The sequence below is a fragment of the Acomys minous genome, assembly GCF_964271855.1.
Source record: "Acomys minous genome assembly, chromosome: 13".
NCBI classification, from domain to species: Eukaryota; Metazoa; Chordata; class Mammalia; order Rodentia; family Muridae; genus Acomys; species Acomys minous.
In genome coordinates this window covers 74,304,892-74,329,435 of record NC_140495.1, presented here as the reverse complement: position 1 = coordinate 74,329,435, position 24,544 = coordinate 74,304,892, and the positions used below count along the sequence as shown (strand labels likewise).

The 24,544-nt window shown below is 36.0% G+C and overlaps 1 long non-coding RNA gene across 2 annotated transcripts in view; it reads left to right on the top strand.

The window, feature by feature from the left end:
- LOC311581277 overlaps positions 1 to 24,544 on the top strand; it is a 62,021-nt gene that overhangs the window by 12,993 nt on the left and 24,484 nt on the right. For both annotated transcript variants that reach the window (XR_014773729.1, XR_014773730.1), the window contains 3 exons: positions 22,054 to 22,113; positions 22,530 to 22,643; positions 24,196 to 24,376. This is a non-coding gene — a long non-coding RNA (uncharacterized lncRNA). The remainder of the gene's footprint in view (positions 1 to 22,053; positions 22,114 to 22,529; positions 22,644 to 24,195; positions 24,377 to 24,544) is intronic.

Sequence of the window (24,544 nt, the reverse complement as noted above, 5' to 3'; positions counted from 1 at the left end):
TGACAAACTCTGCCAAGACAGGATAAGCAAGTCCCCAATAGTTCTTGTCTTACAAATATGTCTGTCAGATATATTGGGCCAGATGATGCTAAAGATGATGCTTAAATATTATAGAGTTTTGGGTGACTGTTCAGGCAGCAAACGGTTTCTGTCTTCTTCTCATTTTGGAAGCTGCTAACCTATACTCTCTGTATACTCAGATAATCAATTTTATTTCTTCTCAAATCTCTGCTGCTGTTGAAAACCAGATAGCTTAGTTTAACAATCAAACTTAGTTGTTTAGGAGTTAAAATGTGTTTAGGTCTAGATAGATGTTTTAAGTTGATAAAGATGAGATATGATAGATACTGATTTACCCTCAGAATATTAGACTCACCAAGATAAAAAAGATGTTTTCTTCCAGGTTGCCAAATACAAATAGCCAAAACAGTATGAATGTAACATTTATATAATTCCTGATTGTTTTGTGGTTCTTCCTGCTGTAGGTAGTTTATTGTATATACGTATAGTAATATAAATATACATGTAAAAAAAAAGAAAAATAATAAAAATGACTACTAACCAAACAAGATAAAATAAAAATAAACAAACTAGAACAGGACAAAAAAAAGAAAAACAAGCAAATGGAAGAAAAGCTTTGTTGTAGCACAAATGAAAATAAAACATGTCACAGTAATAACTGAGGTATACCACAAGAGCACTGTACAGTTTATAGTTCCAAGCCAAAAGAAGAAATAACATAAATGAATATAATATATATACACCTACAGAATAAACCAAATGAGCCTAATGCTAGAAAGTAGAAATTATGATGGTTATGTTAGACCAGAAATACATAAAATTGAGAAAATTAAACAATAGAATGATTTTAAAACTAAAAGTACTTCTGGGTGTTAAACAAAATCAAACATTCTTCTAGACTAAGAAAAAAAACCCTCCATACAATCAGAAATCAAATATAAAACATTCAAACTGACATAACAGAATGAAAAGTAGTGCAAGAAACTGCTACAGGCAATTTATGCTAATAAATTGGATAACTTAAAGGAAATGAAGGGTTTCCTAGAAACACCACTTGCTGAAATGGAATCCTGGAAAGCTATGAAATTCAAACATGAATAAGTAAAAGTGTTGGATCTCCAAGGACTACCTCTCCCCTCTCCACCACCTCAGTCTTGGGTTAGTCTCTAATGCTGGGTCACAGCACTGACTAAGTGAATGCTGTGAGGGAAAGATTTTGTTTTATTTTACACTTCTGCACCACTGCTCATCCTTGAAGCAAGATAAGGCAAGAACCCATATGTGAGCTTAAAGCAGAAAACAAAGAGAAAAATTCTTTCCCGACCGATTTGTTCTAGACTTATGCTTAACTGTCTTTCCTATAGAGCCCACAGACATTAGATGGTTGTGATCAAAATGGCTGAAACCCTCCTGCATCAATTTATAATGAAAACAATCCCACAGACATGCCCACAATCTAATCTGATATTGGCAATTCTCTAGTTTGTTTTCTATCCAGATGAACTTAGGCTGTCTTAAGTTGACAAAGCTAACTAGGACAGCCTTTAAAGTCTTCTAAAAACAGTTGTTAGAAGGATATACCAACCTCTTTGAAAAATCACTGAAGGACTTCCTTTCATAAATGAGTAACAAATTCTAGTAGAGACCGATAGATAATTCTAGATTATTAGACAGTGAAAGGATTACTAAAACTGGTGGTACAGATATAACACATTTTGGGTACTAACAAGATGAGATAGGCTTCTGCACATCCACATAGAGATGTTATTTAATATTTTAAAAACAAGGAGAATCTCACTTAGCCTACTGGCTTTGAACACTTTACATAGCTAAGGTTGGCATTGTGTTGACTCTCCTTTCTCTTTCTCCCAAAAGCTGGGAAATACAGGTGTATGCCATCTTGCCTGTCTGGCTTTTATGTTATGGAAATACAGAAGAGGGGGATATTGAGGACAATCACTGATGTATTAAGCAGTTTGGGTGGTTTCTTAATTCAATTTATTTTCTATTTAAGAGTGGTTATATGTGATCTCTACAGTCTAGTAAATAGTTATAATCAGAATATTTAGCTATATATTTTAACTGACAAGCCATATATTTCCACCATTGCAGCATTTCACAAATCACTTTATTGTGATAAACTCAATATTCATGCTATTAAAACTACCAAATTAAGGTGTAAGGCCACCATAAGCCTGAATAAAAAATCTCTATAAGAAGAGAAATCTATAGTTTAACAAATTTTATGAACACAGATACAAGTATACTCAACAAAATAACATCAATTCTTATTGATTAATACATGTAAATTGATGCTCAACATGATTACATGGCATTTATACCCCATACACAAGCCCTATCTTATTTATGCTACTCAATCAATGTGATAAAAATATAGTAATTATATTAATAAGAAAATCATGATGATGTATATGGACACTGATAAAGCACTTGACAAATTTAACATCTGTTCATAATTTGAAACATCAACAAAGCAGGTAATAAGGAACATATTTAAAACTCAGAAAGACCCCATTTCAGGCTAACATACACATAATTTGGCTTAAAGTTAAAGCATTTGTCTCATAAACCATGGAACCAGGTGAGAAGCTTACTTGTACTACTCATAATACTGGAAAATACAGCCAGAAATTAGAAAAGAAAAAGTATTGGTCCTGTGACACAACACTTGAGCAAACCACTTAAAGGAGAGAAGATTTACTTGGGCACATGATTCCAGAGTGTAGCAGGTTGATGTTTTCATATGATGTAACAATACAGCTTATGGTTGGTTCTGCTGGTTTTATCTTGTTGTGAGGCAGAACATCATAGCAGAAGCGCATGGTAGAAAAAAACATGCTGATGGCAGCTAGTGAAGAGATAGATGCTGGGACGGACTGAGACAATATATGTCCTTCAAGTTTATCCTTGGTGACCTACTTCATCCCACTAGGATCTACCACCTAAAGTTTCACCCCCTCCCCAAATAGTTGTACTAGTTAGGGAGAAAGCCTGTAGGCCATGACTCTAAAGGGCTCTTTCATGTTCAAAATGTAGCATGTCCAAGTCGATAAGGAAAAGCATAATTGTCTTTGTCTATACATGACTACCATATTGTGAAAACACTAAAACATCAATAGATAGGTATAATAAAACAATGTACTTCTATCAATATGTACTGCTTTGTATTTTATGTATAGTTAAGATAAACTTAATGTGATAATTTGGAAATTTATACATGATTTCAGAGAATTCATGTTCTCTCTAGGATACATAGATAGACTTCATGGCATGTGAGATATGCAATAGAGTTTGAAGAGAATGAGTACTTAAAAAGCTGGACCATATCAGTCTTAAGCATATAAAAACAAATATTTAATAGTAAATGAGAAAAATCAGTTTGACTCCAAGTCACTTAATTAGGTGTTACAACAAATTCAGCACTCTATTAATGATTTTTCCTTACTGCTGTGTCCAAATACATTCAGAGAGGGAGGAATTGAGGGAAGGAGAGGAGAGAACAGAAGAGGAGAGGAGAGAGAGAGAGAGAGAGAGAGAGAGAGAGAGAGAGAGAGAGAGAGAGAGAGAGAGAGAGAGGAGAGATTTGTTTTGGTTTCTGACCTGAGGATTACAGTCTATAGTGGCATGGGAGACAAACAAAACTAGGAAATAGCTCTTAGATATGGTGATGAGAGCTAGAGGTGGGTAGTTGCATCGTGTTGTCAGATAGGATTCAGAGAAAATAGAGTTAGAATAAGGCTATATATCACAATATTTGCTACCAGGAATTATCTTTGTCCACCTAGTGTTTATATTATGAATCCCATGGATATCCCAAAACAGTGCCACTAGGTGGAGACTATGAATTCAAACCAAGGAACCTAGAAAAGACATTTCACAATCAAATAAGAAAATTAAAACAAACACATACACACACAAACTGAAAGCCAACGAGTTAAAATGGGTGAGTAAGTCTGCTCAACTATGGCCATAGTACCTTTATTTGTAATAGCCAGAATCTGGAAACAACATACATGTTCTTCAACCAAAGAGTGGATAAAGAAACTGTGTGTGAAACATTTGAACAAAGGAATACTACTCAGCTTTTACAACCAAGAATATCTTAAAATTTGCAGGCAAATGGATGGAACTAGAAAAGATCATTCTGAGTGAGCTAACCTAGACTCAGAAAAACATGCATGGTGTATACTCATTTAAAAGTAAGTGCATATTAGCCAAATAATACTGGATAACCACATTATAATACACAGGCCTAAAGAAAAAGGAGGACCCTAGGGAGAATGCTTAATGCTCATTCAAAGGAGCAAACAGAGTAGACACAAGAAGCAGTTGAAGACAAGGAAAGGACAGGAGCCTACCATAGAGGTCCTCAGAAAGACTGCACCTAGCAGGAGATCCGAACAGATGCTGAGACACATAGACAAACTCCGGGTGGAGCACAGGAAGTCTTATAAAAGAGTTAGGGAATAGAATGACCTGTAGGAGTCAGGAGCTCCAAAAGGAGACCAAAGGAACCAACAAATCTAGGTGGGGGAGAGGGGTGAGGCAGAGACTGATGCACCAACCAAGGACCATACATGGAGAGGACCTAGACCCTCTGCTCAGATGTAGTAGACAGGCAGCACAGTCTCCTTGTGGGTCCTATAATATGAGGAGTAGGGACTACTTCTGACATGGACTCTGTCTCCGCCCCCTTGCCCCCTGCAGGCTGTTCTCTTCCTGCTTGAGGGGCATCCTTGCAAGGCCATAAAGGAAGAGGATACAGGCAATCTGGATGACACGTGATAGGCTGAGGTCAGATGTTAGGGGAAGAGGGCTCCCTTTCTGTGGACTAGGGGAGGGAGGGAAAGAGAAAAAGGGAGGAAGGGTGGGATTGAGAGGAAGTGAGAAAGGAGGTTACAATAGAGATGTAAAGTGAACAAATTAAAAATAAAACATTAAATGTGGGTGTAGCTCATGTAGTGGGTACTTGCCTAGCATGCCTGAACCCATGGATTTGATCCCCAGCACTGAATAAAGTGGATTTGGTAATATATTCAGGTAATACTGTGAGTTTAAGACCTTGTTAGAAAAAAGACCCACAATGTAACAGAACAAAAGTAAGGTTCTTGAGTTATTAATAGGAAAGTACAAGTTCTGCATAGAAGGCATAGTCATTGGAGACAAGTGTGAGAAGAAAATCAATCCTTCAGTAGGATGATTCCATTTTTCACATAGGGCATAAAGTTTGGGCTCAAAGCAGATATGTATTTAAGTGCACATGAAATAGCACAAAGAGATGCCATTAGACCTAGAAAACCATGTTGAAATAACCCCCGAACTTGTTCTTCATAGATATAATATATGAAGGAGTCTCCTTGCTAAGATTAATTTCCTCCATCAGAATTAACACTCATAAACTTTTTTCTCCTGCTATACAAGTGGACAGTTGAGGTCCAGCATGTAACAGTTCTATGGTACTTGTACAATGTCATATGTTTTCTATTGTGTTGCATTTGTGGGTACATGCATCATGTTGTCAGATAGGATTCACTATTTCACCTATCCCATGTGCAATGCTGAAAAGCTGTCCCTGACTCCAAAGCACCAAGAAGACTGTGATTATGTGATGCTGCCCTTGTAGACATGTGAGAAACCACTCAATGTATAAGACATACATTTACTGAGAGACTTGATATGAAAACACATAAAAACAAAGTTATAGATCCATTTTGTAAAGATTTTGTATGTATCTCTGTCAGATTGAGTATATGTCACAAGATTGCAGGTAGTTGCAGAGAATAGAAGAGGGTGATAGATTCACTGGGATTAAATTTCTTGGCTATTGTGAGATGTTCACCAAAGGTACTGACATTCAAATGTGGGTTCAGGTTTTTTAATTTTTCTTTTCTTATTATTGTTATTATTATTACTACAATTATCACCACTACCAACATCATAATCATTCATTATTAGATGCTTATTTTTTTTTCTGAGTGAATAAATATAATGTGGATTTGAGAGGTGGGGAATTTGGGAGGATCTGAGAGAAATTGGGAGAGGAGAAACCATAACCAGACTACATTGTACAAAAGAAAATATATTGTCATTTAAAACAAGTCAAAAATCATCCAAACTTGTGTTCACAAGAGCTTTATCTGCTCTTAAGCACTGAGCCATCTTTCCAGCCCTGTTGTTTATTTTGTGATGAAACCTTTGTGACAGGCAGTTCAGGCCCCTTACATGGTATTTTCTCTAGGACCGATGCCCAGCATTCTTTGCTTCTGTATTTGTATGATGTCTTACAAAACAATAATCTTAAATACTGAGAGCTAACTGTGTGTATATACACAGCAGCTGTTTAGAATAATTCACTCTTTTCCACGGAAGTACTGACAGTCACCAAAGCTGGCCAAAACAGATCAGCTGACACCCTATTACCCACCCCAGATAGTAGAATTTCCTTGAAATCCACAGCTACACACTATTGCATTTACTTCCCACCTGTTTGGTAATAAGACCATCTAGAACCCTGGCTTCTGGCTTGCAGTATAATCTGAGAAAGCAACCCATGACATGGGAGACAGTATTAAAATCTTAAACTCTCTAACCTGAAAAATTATGTTCCAAAAATATTTGGGTCCTCAAATTTTAAAACAGCACAAAGGTGTCATATGGTTTATCATTCAGTGGCTATTTTAGTATAAAGATATTTATAATAACAACTAAGATTTATTGAAAGTTTCTTATGATGAGCCCTATATTTGCCTAAGCTTCATATTTCATCTCATGTAATATTCATAATATAAATTCTACAAGGTTTATTATAGTAGTATCCATCTTTTGAGGAGACAGAACACAAAGTAAATTCAGTATATTTCCCATGATCACATAGTGAATAAATTGTAAGCTGACACTGGAACCACAAGAGTCCCAAATCTTCTGAGACTTTTGAAAGGAAAAAGTGCATTTAAGGAAGCTTTCCATCAAAAAGTCACAAATAAGTAAGGCGATGCTTCAAGTAAAGGGACGTTATGGTGTCTGAGTAGCAATTCTCTCTGCTTAAAGAGTCACTAAATCACTTCAAAGGAAAATGTAATACAAAAGAAAGGAATATGTTAAGTGAGATTAACCTGTGTCCTATGCAATTTTCACTTCTTCAGAATAAAGGTGCAAATGATGTTACACTTTATTTTACTCATAAATCATTGACATGCATCATTTAGGTTATATTTTTTCAACCTAAAACAAGAGTTCATTCACCACCATCAAATAACTAGTGTTAAATTTTCCTAATGGTCTGATGAAATATTATTATTTACATTTTGATGTCTGTATCAATTGGCATATTAGCTATGGATTAAAAGTATCATTTAATCTGCAGCACCTTTCTTTATATTTTGTGTAATAAGAACTCACGGTCACCGTTCTGTGAACAACCATAATGTCCGAATTTGTCTCTTTCAGTAACTTGCTTTTATTACTCCCACACCTGACATTTCTATGAAATGTATTACATACAGAGCCTTGATTGGTTGTGGAACAGATTTATTTCTCAGCATCACAAGCCCATTAGAATGAGCTCAGTGATGTTAATTTTACTTGATAATTTGATTCTTATCGAGTAAGAGCCACCTTTCTGAGTAGGTTTGTAATAATTGCTTGCTGGAAGGATTAACCAAGCCCATGAAGATTCTCGATCATGGTGGGTAGCATTTTCCAGTACTACTCCAGAAATAAGGAAGTCTGAGGGAGAAGCTAGGACTTTTTGTCGGCTCATTTTGACCCTTGCTGATGAAATCATCTGCTACTGATGCTACTAAAACTGGAACCCAGATTCTAGGGGCTTACCAGCATTCTTCCAGACGTTCAGTACCAGATTGGAGGAATTCAGTCTCATGGACCAAGCTATACTGACGTTATCAATATTTCTAATGTGCAATCAGCTATTATTGACCTACTTAGTGTGTACCATAAAATTCAACTTAACATATATCCTTTGTTATATATTCATACGTTTCTTATTGAGATCTGTGGCTAATATGAACATCATGGTAAATATTTCTCCTTCAGTAGTGAATGGCTGATGGTATTTTCTCAAATAATAGTTCCACTGAATTTTGTGGAGTCAATAATTAATTTATATTTCACCACGTCAGCTGGCATATTTTGTAAACAGTAGCTTTGTTCAATATTTCATTCATTTTTTTCTAGGGGAGATAATTTTTTGTTTTACTGTATTAAGCAACTCTCAACTATTTATTTGGTTCTTCAAAAGCCTATTAAGGATGATTAATTAGTCGTGATGGTTTCTAGTATCATTGACTGATAGATACAAACACAGTTAATGCTTTATGCCCGCATGTCAGTGCATATTGGCATTATCCCCATAGTTATCTCTGTATTTCTGTTGATAAGAACTCCATAAGTTAGTTGATGTTTTAATTTGTTTTGGCATGAAACATATCCCAAGTATATTTTGTATACTTTCAACCCTAATTTTAGAATGAAACTACATTGTTTTGATGGTATTTTTGATACTTGAAATTGATTATTTGAAAACTATATATAGTCATTATCTAGATGTTTTGATTATCTTTCTTTTATGTTTTTGGGTATACAGAGTAGGGATATCCTTAATTACAACCCAAACAACTGTGAAGAAGTTCTTATATGAACTATAAAATTCCAGCAACCATTTCTACAATAGGCATTCAAAGGAAGCATACCTCTTCCACCAGCATTGTTCTGGTGCAGTGATTTTATTTTCAGACCTGCGACCTTTAGAACTCTGGAAGACTAGGGGTGTGTGTGTGTGTGTGTGTGTGTGTGTGTGTTTTAAAGCACAGAGTTATCAGCAGGTTTTGCTGTTCTGGTGAACTAAAGCTAATATAATTTGGGGTACCTATTGGTTTACTCAACAAACTACCTAAAAGCTGACATAAGCTTGTAATTGGATAGGAGAGTCAGGTTGAAAGAAATTTGAAGAAGATAATTAAAAAATTCTGATATCCCTGGACAGAGAGCTAGTAAAAAGAGACATTGAAAATCTGCAGTTAAAGTTTAAGATGAGGTAAGGAATGTGATAGGGAAAGATTACATCATCTTAGACAATATCTTATTTTTCTTATTACTTTTTGGAAAAATATGGAAATTAAATACATTGAAATTTGTCAAGCATGCTGAGTAGAATTTATTTCTATAGTTAAAAAACAAAAACAAAAAAACTAGAGCCTGGGGCCATGGGTCATTCCTGTAATCCTAGCAGGTGGGCAGGCGAGGCAAGCAGATCTCTAGGAGACCAGCCTGGTCTACAAAGCAAGTTCAGGACAGCAAAGGCTACAAAGAGAAACCCTGTATCAAAAACAAACCAACAAAAGCTACAACACTTTAAACAATACTTCTTTATGGTTAAAGTTTAATTCTTGATGTTTATGGAACAGTATGAGGGGAAAGAGGGAAATAATGGAGGAACAACCTTTTTAAGTAAATTCAACTGGACTTAGGAAAATTCTGTTGTAATTACAAAGACAGATACATTAAGAAATACATTGACAATAATGCTTAGAGAGGAGGCTAATGCTGAGCTGGACGTGTTTTCTAGTGTTGAAGAGATTGTCAGGGCAACTCACGAGTCCATCCATCTTAGGAAAAGTCAAAATTAGACATACAAATATCTAAGAAATTTCTGAAGAAGAAGCGTTTGTCTACCATGATGTACATCAGATAGATACACTCATAGATTGGTGCCTTGTCCCATTGCCATCAGAGAGCCTACCTCTGGCAGCACATGGGAGGAGACAAAGAAACCCACAACAGAATATTATGCAGAGAGAGAGAGAAGAAGAATCTAAATTGGAGTTCTCTATTGTCTTCGTTTTTCTTTAATTTTTATTTTTTAAAAATTTTTTAGACAATATAGATTTTCACTCTAAACTTCTAGTTTATCTTTGACTGGGTCTCTATTGGAGCCCTTCCCTTGCTGCTCAGGAAACCCTGTGGAAGAGAAGGAAGAAAAGCTGAAGGAGTCAGAGAGGATGGAGGACACCAGGAGAACATGGCCTATTATAGCAACTAAGCAGGGCACATATAGGCTCTCAGAGACTGAAATGGAGAATATTTAATTTTTAGGAACACTGACAGTGAGGCTTGAGTATACAAATGAAGAGCACTATAATCTCTACAAGAAGGAGGCAAACCTAACTAACCTGCTCAGCAGGGAACAAGTCCTATCCTTCATGGAGACCAAAATGCCAACGAGGGTGTCCTCACAGACACAGGTGATAGAAATATGGGACAAAAGAACAAAGCTTAAGCTATTCAGAGCTTAAGTTCAGGGACTCACAGCTAATACAGCTTCTGCAAAAATGTCAAAACTACTCCAAGGCTGTGGGTAAGTTCATTTTAATCTATTACCTTGTCTGGATAGTAGTGTACAGGTAGGTGGCACATGTATCAGAGAAGGGTTAGTAAAGCAAATTATGAGGCCTCATTCAGTCAGATGAGCATTTAAGAGGAAGAAGTTCATGGCTCTTGGAGGAGGAATAAATGAGCCTTCTTTATTGCCTGTTGCCTAGAGTTGCAAAAAGAGCTTTCCCAAGTATTCAAACCTGCTGGTCTACCCTACGCATCTAAAGTTACCTGTTCTTTAAAGAGTATAAGCCACTTAAGATTTCTATGTGTCTCTAACAGCTGAGTAGTACTCCACTTTGTAAATGTACCTGTTTCTTTATCCATTCTTCATTTGAGGGACATCTAGGTTGTTTTCAGATTACCTCTATTACAAATAAGGCAGCTATAAACATAATTGAGCAAATGTCTTTGTTGTATGCTAGAGCATCTTTCATGTATATGCCCAGGAGTAGTATAGCTGTGTCTTGAGGTAGCACTATTCACGGTTTTCAGAGAAAGTGCCAGATTAACTTCCAAAGTAGATGTACAAATTTGTACTCCCACCAACAATGGAGAAGTGTTCCACTTTCTCTGCATCCTCACCAACATGTGCTCTCATTCGAGTTTTTGATCTTAGCCATTCTGATGGGTGTAAGATGGAATTTCAGGGTCATTTTGGTTTGCATCTCGCTGATGACTAAGGACACTGAGCATTTCTTTAAGTATGTCTCAGCCATTCGATATTCCTCTGTTAAGAATTCTCTGTTTAGCTCCCCCATTTCTTAATTGGGTTATTTGGTTTGCTTGTATTTAATTTCTTGAATTATTTAGGTATTTTGGATATATGCCCTCTGTTGGATGTAGGGTTGGTGAAAATCTTGAAATTTGCATGCAAATGGATGGAACGAGAAATGATCATCCTGAGTGAAGTAGCCCAGACCTAGAAAGGCATGTATGATCGATACACACATATTAGTGGATGTTAGACCAACATGGATGTCTTCTGAGAGTCTCCACTCAGAGGGGGGATTGGAACAGATGCTAGGACTCCTCATTACTGGAATCCAAGTGAGAGTGGTATGGAAGAATGGGGAGATGGAATGACCTAGAGGGTTCAGGAGTTCCACAAGGAGACCTTAATCGCTGGCAGATCTAGATCCAGGAGGCTTTCACAAACTGCTTTACCAACCAAGGACAATGCATGCAGTAAATCTAGACTCACTGTTCAGATCTAGCCAATGGACAGCTCATTCTCCATGGTTGTGGGGAGAGCCTGGACCTCTGACATGAACTCTGGTGCCCCCTATTTGACCACTTCCCCTTGGTGGAGATTCTGACAACACACAGAAAGAAGAGACATGATAGGCTATGGTGATATGGTACAAAGGAGGTACCCTTCTGTCAGAGGTCTAGGAGACAGCAAAGGGCAAAAGAGGGAGAGAGGGTAGTAATGGGATGATACAAGTGAGGGGATAACAATCGAGATGTAATCTGAATCAATAATAATAATAATTTTAAATAGAAAACTGGAAACAAGAGAAAGAAGGTTTCTATGTGTGTATCTCTCTGTGTTTATCTCTGTTCATGGTTGACTCTTCCATATTTTTTTTCTACAGAGTCGCTTTCATAGGAATAGAAATACATATAAATAAACATTTTTCACTAAGATTTTCTGGGAAACTTAATATAGATGATTCTTTAATTTTATCTCTCATGTAGATTGTGTGTGTGGGGGGGGGTGTGGGTGGGTGGGTGGGTGGGTGTTGTGTAGGCTAAAGTCTGATGTTGGTGTCTTATGCTCTCTCCCCTCTCTCTCTATTTCTCTCTCATTCTGTCTCTGTCTGTCTGTCTGTCTGTCTGTCTGTCTGTCTGTCTGTCTGTCTGTCTGTCTGTCTGTCTCTCTCTCTCTCTCTCTCTCTCTCTCTCTCTCTCTCTCTCTCTCTCTCTCTCTCTCTCTCTCTCTCTCTCCCTCTCTCTCCCCCCTCTCTCTCTTTTCTCTGCTGCTAATTTCTTGAGTGAGGGCCTTTGGCTGAACCTTGAGCTTGCTGATTCACTTAGCTAACCAGATTACCTTAGCGTTTTGCCCTTTCAGCTTTATGAGAGCTGAACTAGAAGCCTGCGGCAACAGCCTAGGTTTTGGGTGAGTGCTGGCCATCTGAAGCCCAGTCCCCAGGCTTTCATGGTGAAGGCTTTCCCATTGACCCATTTCCTCAGCTCAGTGTCTTCTTTTTGAAAAGGATGTCTACAACAAATATTCTAGGCTTGGCTCACCACTATGTTTGAGAAGGAAATATGTTTAGTTTTACCCTTGTTATCTCTTAAATAGACAGAGAAATATGATCACAGTTGGGTCATATTTAAAATTTCAATATCTGATTAATGTAATTCATATAAGACTCAGAACTTCAGGGGAGATGCTATTTACATCAATTTTTTACACTGCATTGAAATAACAAACTTATACTTTACTAATATCTGAAGGGTGATATGGTTTTACTATCAAATAACAAGCCCTAAAAATGTGGAGGTTACATATGGCAAGACAATATTACATATATTATTATTTCAAGACTTTCCAGATGTGAAGATCACCTTGGATTATCTGGGTTATGTGATAAATGTATTTATCAGAGTCATCAAGATTCAGGAAGATAGAGATTTGAAGTAGAATAAGACAATGTGATTACTGATGTAAGATGCTACACTGTGGGTCTTGAAGAGGGAGACGGGACCCAGGAGATCACATGTCAAGACATGTAGCTGCACAAAATATAAAATGAAATGAAACAGACTCAGAGTATGATCTCACCAATATCTTTATTAGGGCCCAGTGTTTCCAAACTTGCAATTGAGGATTCTAATAGAACACATGTTATTTTTAGAGTACTAAATCATAATTAGTTATTCCAATAACCATAGGAAACTAATACACACTGAATTCTCTTTTCTTCCATGTCAAATATGTTTCTAGTCAGAGCAAATATTCATTTGAGTCAGCCCACAGTAGTCATAGAACTTACAACATACAAGCTTACAATAACAAGGCCAGTAATGGTGGAATAAGCGATTACTAAAATTAAGGGCATTATTAATTTCCATGTTGTTTGCTTATAACTTATATTTTCTAACCAATTTTTTTCTTTGAATGTGGTGTCAAAAATTTGTGTTTTAAATTAACAACTGCTGCAACATGACATAAGCACAAATATTTATAGGTTACCAATACACACAGACACATATACCTTTTCAGTTGTCTAAACCACATACCATAAAAGTAAAATTACTATTAAATTTATAAAAAGGAGAGAAAGCCTGACAAGTGGAAACATACTTCTCTAAATAGATCTTGTTTTCAAGATTTGACTTTCAACTTGTGTAAATAATTTACATAATTGTAAGCAAGGAGCAATCTCTTTAAAAAAGGCAATTAGTGTGTTCCAAAGACAAAATGAATCATAAATGAAGCTTCTTATTGAATTATTTTATCTTATTTTTTAAAACTAATATTAACCATATCCCTCCTAATTATCATGGATAATAAACCCTCCAATAGGTGCATACAAGTCTTCATAGGTATTTTTCATTTTATAGAACTGTGTAATGTGACATTGTACAGTTGTTCTCTGTGGTAGTCATTTAATTACCTGAGGCTTTTCTTTACATTATTTTACTACTATAAAGTTTATCCTTGCCATTTGATATTTTCCTCATGTATCTTTGGGATACATCATTAGCAGTGAAGTTACTAAATCAAGCTATATATATATATATATATATATATATATATATATATATATATATGCGTGTGTGTGTGTGTGTGTGTGATTTTACCTGATATTTTCCAAACTTCTACTGCCTCTTGAACTAATTTAACATCCTAACACATGTAGGCAAAACATTTTTTACTTTTCACAGTCTCAACAATGAAATGTGTGCCCAAACATTTGCATTATGGTGATTACTATTATTACAATATTTAGTGCACTATCTCCCAATATAGCCATGACTGATCATGAAATCATTCACACACACACACACACACACACACACACACAGGAGGGTGAGAGTTGCCTGTACATCTGTGTGTTTGTTTACTTACAAGTCTGTGCACTGCTCCTGCCTGCCTGGTCTTAGCAGAAGCCAGAAGAGGCCTTAGCATTCCCTGGAACTAGTGTTAACAATTATTTTGTGCCACCAAGTGTTTTCTGGGAGTCAAATGCTGGTACTCTGGAAAAGCAGCCCATGTTCTGAACTTCTGAGCCATCACCTATATATTATTTTGTTAATTTAAGTTCTATTATTGTTTCTGTAATTTATTTCTTAGAGTGTGTTTGAATATCTAGCATGAACAACCCTATTTATTGCAGTTATTTTTCAATATGTTTATGGCTATTCCTGGATACTTAGTCTTCAACCTCAAAAATAAGTAGCCTAACTCTTACCAAACACACATTTGTATGTTTGTTTACTTACAAGTCGGTGCAACATATCCACAAATAAAAACATGATGATGTTCTTATTAGAAGTGTTGACATCATTCTGACCTTTGTTCTCATTTGTTCAGGCTTTTGCTGTTACTTTTAAAAGTTTGCCAATGACTGGCCCAACTTAGGACCCACCCAATGGAAGAGAGCCAACTCCTGACAGTATTTATGTTACTCTGCTATGCTTGTAGACAGGGGCCTAGCATGGCTGTCTTCTGAGACACTCCATGCTGCAGCAGATGGAAACATGCTGAGACCCATGGACAAATATTAGGTGGAGCTTGGGGAATATTGTGGAAGAGTTGGGGGAAGGACAGAGTGACCCAGAGGGGGAAAAACCTCTACAAGAAAACCAACAGAGTCAACTATCCTGGGCCCATGGGAGCACAGAGAGACTGATCCACCAGTCAAAGAGTATCATGGACTGGACTTCGGTCCCTTGCATATATGTAGCCGATGGGCAGCTTTATCTTCATGTGGGTCCCCTAACATTGGGAGTAGGAGCTGTCTCTGACTCTGTTCTCTGCCTCTGGATCCCTATCCCCTACTTAGGCTGCCTGTCTTGTCTCAGGGGGAGAGGATGTGCTTATTCCTTCCATGACTTGAGGTGCCAGGGTGGGTTGGTATACACTGTGACCTCTGAGAAGACGGAGAAGGGGGAATGAGGAAAGTGGTGCATGAGGATGGGAATGGGAGGAGAAGGGGGAGGGGGATCAGGCTGTGATATAATTGAGTTTTTTAAAAGACTACGGTTTGTATGCTTTGAGATTCCTCTCAATGTAATCAGCACACAATTATCAATAATTATAATAAATACTGCCAAGATGAAGATAAAACAGAACACATATTCACTCCACTGGGAAGATAACTGGTGTACTCATACTTTTAAGGAAATTTCCAAAATTATATGTGTGTTTTCTCTTATTTTATTTTTAGATGGCATGTTGCTTTCTTCCCTCAGTAGTATGTTGCTACTGAGGAAAGGGTTGAAAATGAAATGTCATAGGCAGTCATCCTCTCTGCCACCAAAGTAAAATCCATTTACCATCTGCTTTATTGCTTTTTTTTTAGTTAGACTAAGAAGAACCACTTGATATACTTGATATGTTGTTGTTGTTAGTGATGGGAAAAAATATAGGGTCTCATATATGCAAGGCATGACCTCTACCAGCTGATACATGTATCTGGCATCTTAGCTGAAATTGTTTAATGTTAAACCTTGACAATCATATTTTAATAATGTTGATTGCATTTTTTCACTTTACCATAGGATTCATTACTTGACTATCTGAAAGATAGATGATAGATAGATAGATAGATAGATAGATAGATAGATAGATAGATAATCAGGAATAAACAAAAGTATGTATTGTTTGAATGATAAATATATCTGTTTAAATATAGAGATTTGTTATTTAGTCTTTATCTAAGCAGAAATCCTAGTTTTCAACATCTTTGAACATTCTGGTTTTTTATTTGGCTTTGGAAATCAGCATAGCAAGTTTAGCATGGCACAGATCAAGAAGAATGTTGCCATTCTTATTAAGTAGGTCATTGTTTGCTCTGTGGAAAGAAGATATATTGCCAGAGTGAAATGATGTATACATTCCCACAATATCTTGTAACCACACTCTATTAGAAATGATCACCTCTACAGGGCTGCATGGGCAGAACAGCATCACATTTTGTTAAGTCACGAGAGTGAGAACCCAGGTCAGCTGCCAGGACAGTATAACCCAGCCTGCTGCTCTGCCTCACTTATGCCAGGAGCACTCCCATTTAAAGCTTTAGCTGCTACCATGCTAGCCAGGACAACTCTAACACTAATGACTAGTTGTTACAGCACTGAGCTAAAAATAAACACCGTCCTTCAGTGTCATAACATGGAAAACTAAATCTCATCAAAATTCAAAGGAATTGTATGTATACTCAGTGTCACAGAATAAAGTCAGTCTTGTGATGTGATTTTTTCCCTCTGTGAGAATAAGTGGATACTCTTCTAAATAGCACTTACAGGTTGTTTTTTTAAAGCAGAGGATAAATGATCCAAGATAATTTTCAAAAACGTGTAAATACCTGAACGTGTACAAAAGAATGTTTAGTAAAACTCGAATTAGGGATTTGAAATTATGCAGCATTGACAACTACTTTTTTTTCTCATTTTCTGTGTTGTTAATGATTAGCACACACTTCAATGCATTTCTCTTCGTGAAGTAGCTACGAAATAAATAAGTAAGTCTATCGTCTGGCCTAAAAATATACTAAACCATTTATTCATTTGAAATTAGTGTTCATTACGAGTAAATCCTGCTTTCAGTTTAAATGTGAAGTGTTTTCCTGAAAAATTTATTCATTTACTACATTCTAGCACATGCATCCTTCACATCCATAGTCAAGCGCTGTTTGTAAGCGATGGGGTTTAAAGAAAATGGAAAGATTATTCCTTGGCTAATAGTATATACTGCATATGCAAAATATGTAAATTTGCTTCCCAGCGCCAGTATTGACGGGCTCCAAACTGCATGAAACTCCACTTCCAAGGCATCTTCTGCCCTCTTAGGGTTTAGGGGAGTACCTGTATTCACATGTATAGACTCACATACAGACACACACATACAGATAACTAAACAATAAAACAAGTCTTAAAAATATGTAGGGTTTTGAGGAAGTGACTAAATAATAGGGTTCTCACTACATGAATTGATTTATCTATTGGGAAGTGATAAAGCAGTTAGGAAGATGAAGGAAATAGTCCCCAGGAGGATATATTGTGTCAGATCTAACTCCCTCCTTGTCTCTACCCTATTCCCCCTCTCCTAAGGGCCTAAGCTTTTTTGTTCCACAAGGGTCTAAGCTGGAATGATTGGCCTTATTTAGGGCCAGACACAATTATGGGCTGGAACATCTGAAGCATGGGTTCAAAACTCTGAAGTTGTGAGTCAAAGTAAGTTTGTCCTTCAAGTTATTTCTGGTATTTTGTTATAGCCATCAGTATCTAACATAAACTCCTATTTAAAATTAGTTATCTTACAGGAGTTATTGTAATTGATCCTCATATAATGCAGTTTTATTCCAACAAGTAAATGTGGGAGATATAGCAATGTAAAAATTTACATAGAAATTGTTTTTGAGTATGTTTTAGTAATTTTAAATAAGCTGAGATTTTATTAGTAAGATATTTGAGGTCTTTTTAATATAATTTAAAACTAGTCTAATATTTAAAAAATCCTAGAGATAAAACAAATTTTCAGTTTACATTATTGGGGGAATATTTTAAAATACTAAAACGAACAAACTTATTATTATTTTGGTTCATTTCAACTGGTTCCTTTGTGTCTCACCTTGAGTTCCGCAATTCTATTAAAGTTATAAAGAGCAGAAATATTTAATTTAGCTAATCTTTAAAAATTTGTTGTGAGAGCAAGGACTGCCTCTGATATGAACTCTGGTGTCCTCAACTTGATCACTTCGACTTGGTGGGGAGGCCCTCTGGGCACACAGAGGAAGGGGAAGCAGGCTATCTGGATGAGACTTGATTGGCTGTGGTCATGTGGTACGGAAGAGGTTTCCTTCAATAAGATGTCTAGGGGAGGGTGGGAATGGGAAGATACAAGTGAAAGGAAAGGAATCAGGATGTAGTCTGAATAAATTATTGTAAATTAAAAGTTAAAAATAAAGATTAAAAACTTAAGACATCTTCAAAGCTAACAAATATTCTTGATAAAATGTGGTTGAATTTGTGTACAAATTCTGCATAGGCTAATTATACCATTTGTGAACACTGGCTAGGGAAGAAAGCTAAATTCAGTGTCATGTATATTAGAGAAATAAGCAGTGTGTTAGTGTGCAGCCTGAGTTCAGAGTGGTCTAGTGTAGTATACTAATGAAGTGTCTCTTTTGTTAATTGATGAATTAGTAGAAATTTAAGATAATATAAAAAGAAAGAAAGAATTTCCCAGATTGGTTACCTAATGTCAAGTGCCCAGCATGAAATTATATCATATGAGTGGCATTAAATGAACTAAGAAAAGTATAATATGTAATAGTAGCTTATACACACAACAACAACAGTAATTAAAGAGCCTGAATGCAACAAATTGAGATTAAACTGAGGTGAATGAAATAATATTGTCAGCATAAGTAACCTCACATCCACAAAACCAAAAAAAGGAGAGAACATTCTCTCTCTCTCTCTCTCTCTCTCTCTCTCTCTCTCTCTCTCTCTCTCTCTCTCTCTCTCCACCACTAACATTAAACAAATGAAGAAACAAACAAAAACAAAAGGAACCACAGGAACTAACAGCCACTGATTTTTACTATCTCTAAAAATCAATAGCCTCCATTCCCTCAATAAAAAGACACAGGCTAACATAATGGATGTGAAAACAGGATCCATCATTCTGCTGCATACAAGAAACAAGTAATAGCAATAAAGATAGATATTACCTCAGAGCAAATGGCTGGAAAAAGGCATTCCAAGCAAACAGACTCAAGAAGCATGCTGGAGTAGCCATTCTAATAAAAAAAATTTAATAAAATGGACTTTGAACCAAAACTAATCAAAAGAGATGGGGAAGGACACTTCATACTCATTAAAGGAACAAATACATAAAGAAGAGATCTCCATCCTTAACATCTATGACCCAAACTCAGGAGCACCCACATATGTAAAGAAACATTACTAAAGCTTAAATCACACACCAAACTCCACACTTTAATATTGGGGGACTTCAATACCTCACTCTCACCAATAAATAGATCATCAAGACAGAAACTAAATGGAGAAATAATGACATTAATAGAGATCATGAATCAAATGGACCAAACAAATATCTACGGAACATTTCACCCAAACACAAAAGAGTATACCTTCTCAGCACATCATGGAACCTTCTCCAATATTTACCATACACATGATCACAAAGCAAACCTCAACAGACACAAGAAGATTAAAATAACCTCTTGCAGCTTATCAGACCATCATGGAAACTGAAAAAAATCCTTACTCGAGGACCTCTTGGTCAGAAATGAAATTTAAAAAATTAAAGACTTCCTAGAATTCAATGAAAATCAAGGCACAACATACCCAAACTTATGGAATACAATTAAAACAGTGAAAACCATATAATGGAAAAATAATAGCATCTTCAACAAATGGTGCTGGTCTAATTGAATGTCTACTTATAGAAAAATACTAATATACCCTTATTTATTACCCTGTACAAAATGAAAGTCCAAGTGGATTAAAGATATCCACATAAAATCAGAACACACAAAATTTGTTTGAAGAAGAAGTGGGGAAAAACCTTGAACTCTTTGCCACAGGAGACAACTTCCTGAACAGAACACCAGTAGTTCAAGCTCTAACATCAACAATTAATAAATGGGAACCCAACATCTGACCGAGTGCTAATATCTAAAATATATAAAGAACTCAAAAAGTTAAATACCACCCAACCAAATAATCCAATTAGGAAATAGTCTTCAGAGCTAAACAGAGAATTCTCAACAAAGGAATATCAAATAGCTGAGACCCCTTAAAGAAATTTTCAACGTCCCTAATCGTCATGGAAATGCAGATCAAAACAACTCTGAGATTTCATCTTACACTTATCAGAATGGCTAAGATCAAAATCTCAAGTGATATCCCATGCTGGCAAGGATGTGGTGAAATGGGAAGACTGCTCCATTTCTGATGGGAGTGCAAACTTATACAACCACTTTGGAAATCAATCTGGAGCTTTCTAAGAAAATTGGGAATAGCTCTATTTCAAGACCCAGCTATACCACTACTGGGCATACATTTTACCATAGACAAATTAGTAATTCTTCAAAAGCTACTTCCAGTGTACTTCCACAAGCTGGAAAGATTAATGGTGATATTTCAAAATCATTAAGCCATCCAACAAAATGACCAAAAGTGATCTACCAATTAGAAATAAGCTTGGGGCCTGAGGGTATAGCTCAACATTTGAATGCTTGTTTGGTATGTTCTAGATTCCATGATCAGCAACTTTCCCCCTCCACCTGCCATATAAACCTAGATTATATATCTGGGTCACTAAAAGGCTAATTATTGTCAAATAAACCAATCGTATTCTGGTTCATGTTAAAGTACTTTAATTTACTGTGTTTTAAGGCTAATATTCATATATAATTTTATTTCTTTTCCTTCCTATCCTTAATAAAATTCTGTTTGCTCATTTATGCAATTCTTGCAAAATATCTGATATTTTAAAAGAGGCTTCCACCAGCACCAGATGGAGAGACTTATTGAAAGACATTATGATGAGAGAGTCTAAATTTTAAGCATCCTCTAGGGAGAGAATAAAGAAAGACTGTAGGAGTCAGAGGGCATGGAGTACCCCAGGAAGACAATGACTCACTGAATCAACTAAGCTAGGAGCATGTCAATTTAAATCAACAGAAGCAGCAAGAATGGAGCTTTCTTGGGTCTATACCAAGTCCTCTGTATATGTTATGGCTGTTAGTTTGATGTTTTGGTGGTACTCTTAACAGTGGAAATGCATGTTTCTCAGACTCTTTAGCCTGCTTCTGGGACATCTTTCCTCCTGTTGGGTTGCCTATTCCAGCTTCAGTGTGAGGGTTTTTGCCTTGTATTATGTTTTGTTGTATTTGGTTGTTGTCTCTTGGAGACCTGTTCTTTTCTTAATGGAGGGAAAGGAAATAAGAGTGGATCTGGGGGAGAGGGGAGATATGGGGGTGCTGGGAGGAGTGGGGTGAGGGAAAATGTATTTGGGATGTATTGTATGAAGGAAGTGCCTATTTTCAACAAGAAGGAATGAAGGAAGAAAGGAAGGAGTATAAATTTAACCAAAGAAGCAAATTAGGCTTTTTCATATTTCTAAACTCTAGAAAACGTCAACCATATGGTAAGAAAAAAAATTGAAGATTTTATAAAATGATTGTCATAAAAACTAAAAAATAAAAGACATAAAATGTAAAACAAAAGAAAGATATCAAGACAAAAGTTGATCATGCTAGATAATACAATGGTTGGGAATCCAAACTGAAGTTAGTAACCAAAGCCCTAACTCTGCACTAAATATTTTATGTAACATGGATGCATACATTCTTTTTCTTACCCTGCTCGGCTATATGGATCTACTTTCTCTTTCATTTCTCTTGACTCTAGAACCTTCATGAGTGAGCTACCTCATATATACTGATGACACATCAGTGGAAAATGCTTTAGGTAAAATGATCACTGTTCAGAAAAGCAGAAGGTTAAGGATAACTTAAGGATTTTGAGCTGAAAGGAAGAGTGTTTCTGTGAACTCATCTTCCCATGGTGCTCAGTTCCTACATTGATGTAGGTAACTGCTAACTGGGCATGAGTGTATCTAGCTATGAACCGCGAATAATGCTTTAATGTTAGCTAAATATGTTTAATAATTCATAACAGAAGAAACTGTCATTTTAAACTGATCTACCTTGTCTTTAACTTTAGCAAATGTATAACCTGTTCTGTGATTACACTTTTGATTCTCTATTGATAATTATTATATCCTTAACTTCTCATGAGTTTTATAAATAATTAATAATTGATTAGGATTAGCACAGTTTTTGTATGTGTGTTAATCTTAAAGTTAAAAAGTTATTGTTTGGCAGGGATAGAGAGATGGATTGCCAATCAAGGGTGCATGCTGGCCTTGCAGAGGACACACGTTTGGTTCCTATCACCTATGTCAGACAGCTCACAACTACCAATACATTTAATTCCAGGTATCTATCGTCTCCTATTTGATCTCAGCTGCTCCCGGACTAAGTAAAACACCACACATTGATATGTACATGATTTTATAAGAAATTTAAATTATAGTTGCCAGGTCATATAAATATTTAAAACTTTGCTTATTTCCATAAAAAAAGGGGGGTCATAAAGCAGAGCCTTTTGGTATAATCTGTAATGAAGCACTTGAAAGACCGAGGGAGGAAGACTATGGCTTCATGGTCAACCTCAGCTACAAGGGAAACACTAGGCTGCCAATGCTAGATTGCTAGGCACTTAGACCTTGGTTTATAGCCTTTTTTTTTTTTTTACATTTTACTTATCCTGATCTGTGGAATATTCAAATGTGAAGATACATATTCTTAATTTTTGGAAATGCTGTTAATGGGTTATTTTAAGGTTTTATTCCTAGAAAACTCCGGAGGGTTTCAGTTATTGACCCACATTTTTACATTTAGTTTCCTAAAGCTGAAATTGGAGAGTCTCTTTGGGACTATGTAATAAACAAGAAGAGTTAACGGGTTCTTCAATTTTTAGGCTTGTTAAAAAATAAAATAAATAACAATTCTATTTACGGGTCTATTGATATTTAGCCTTAGGTAGGAAGTTTAACCGTAATTGGTGATTTTCACCCATTGCGTTCTAAAAATACTATACCACAAATTAATGTAATAACTATAAATTTCTAATTAATTTCTGTGGGAGCCTATTCTGTAAAGTGAAAAGTATAAGACTCAGAAATATCAAACTATTTCTTTTCACTCCATTGTGTTTTCAATGTCATTTAAAAAGTTTTAAGTATTTATTCCAAAAACTTAAACATTATCTGTTGAATTCCATCCTCAGCATTGGAGATGCAAAAAGGAGAAAAGAATATGATCCCAACTGTTTTCCTAGTTTGCTTTCAGTTTCTATAACACATACTACATGCAAAGGAGCTTGGGGATAAAGAGTTTTAGTTCTGCTTACACTTCTGGGTAATAGCCCACCATGAAGGAAAGTCAGGGCAGGAACTCAAGGCAGAAACCTGAAGAAGAAACCATGAGAAACACGCTTATCAGATTTTCAGCCAGATTCTTATACAACCCAGGATGATCTTCCCAGAGATATTACCACACACAGTGGGATGTGCTCTGCCACATCAATCAACGCTCAAAACAATTCCACACAAACATGACATAGGCCAATTTGATCTGGGCAATTGCTTAGTATGACTCTACTTCTCCAGTTACTCTTGGTTATATCAATTGACAATGAAAACTAACCTGTACACTCTCATATCTGTTTGATACATTTAGGGAGAATAAATGATTAACTAAATACCACATGAGCAATAATGAATATTTAAAAATCACTTTTGAACCAATTTTACTTATTTTACTAACCATGTTATTTGGAGCAACATTGAAAAAACATTTCTAAGTAATTTGGATACATGGGAATAAATCATGTCTTCAAATTGCATCAGAATAAATGAATGGGTGACAGATTCTGCTAGAAAGAAATTATATAAATCAGTTTTAAGTGAGTAAGATTTTTTTTCAGGTAAAGAAGCTACTTCATGAAATATAACAAGATGGGAAAATCTACAGAGGATTGAGGCATGAACATGTGGCAGAGTTTGAGGCAATCACTCAACACCATAGAATCTTTGGCAAAGATTAAGGAGTATTTTATTGGAGACAAGAAACTTACCACAGAAGATGAGGAACTATTTCCTTTAAATGTAAGTAAATTATTTTAGTTGTATCTTTAAATGCATATTTTATTTTTAATTGTGCATGATTTAGCCTCAGTACAAAAATAGCAACATATGATTAGCTTGCTTTACTAGGAGATCATGGGTATCAAGTGTAAGAATTAATTTAAATACATTTAGTAAATTCTATTCAAT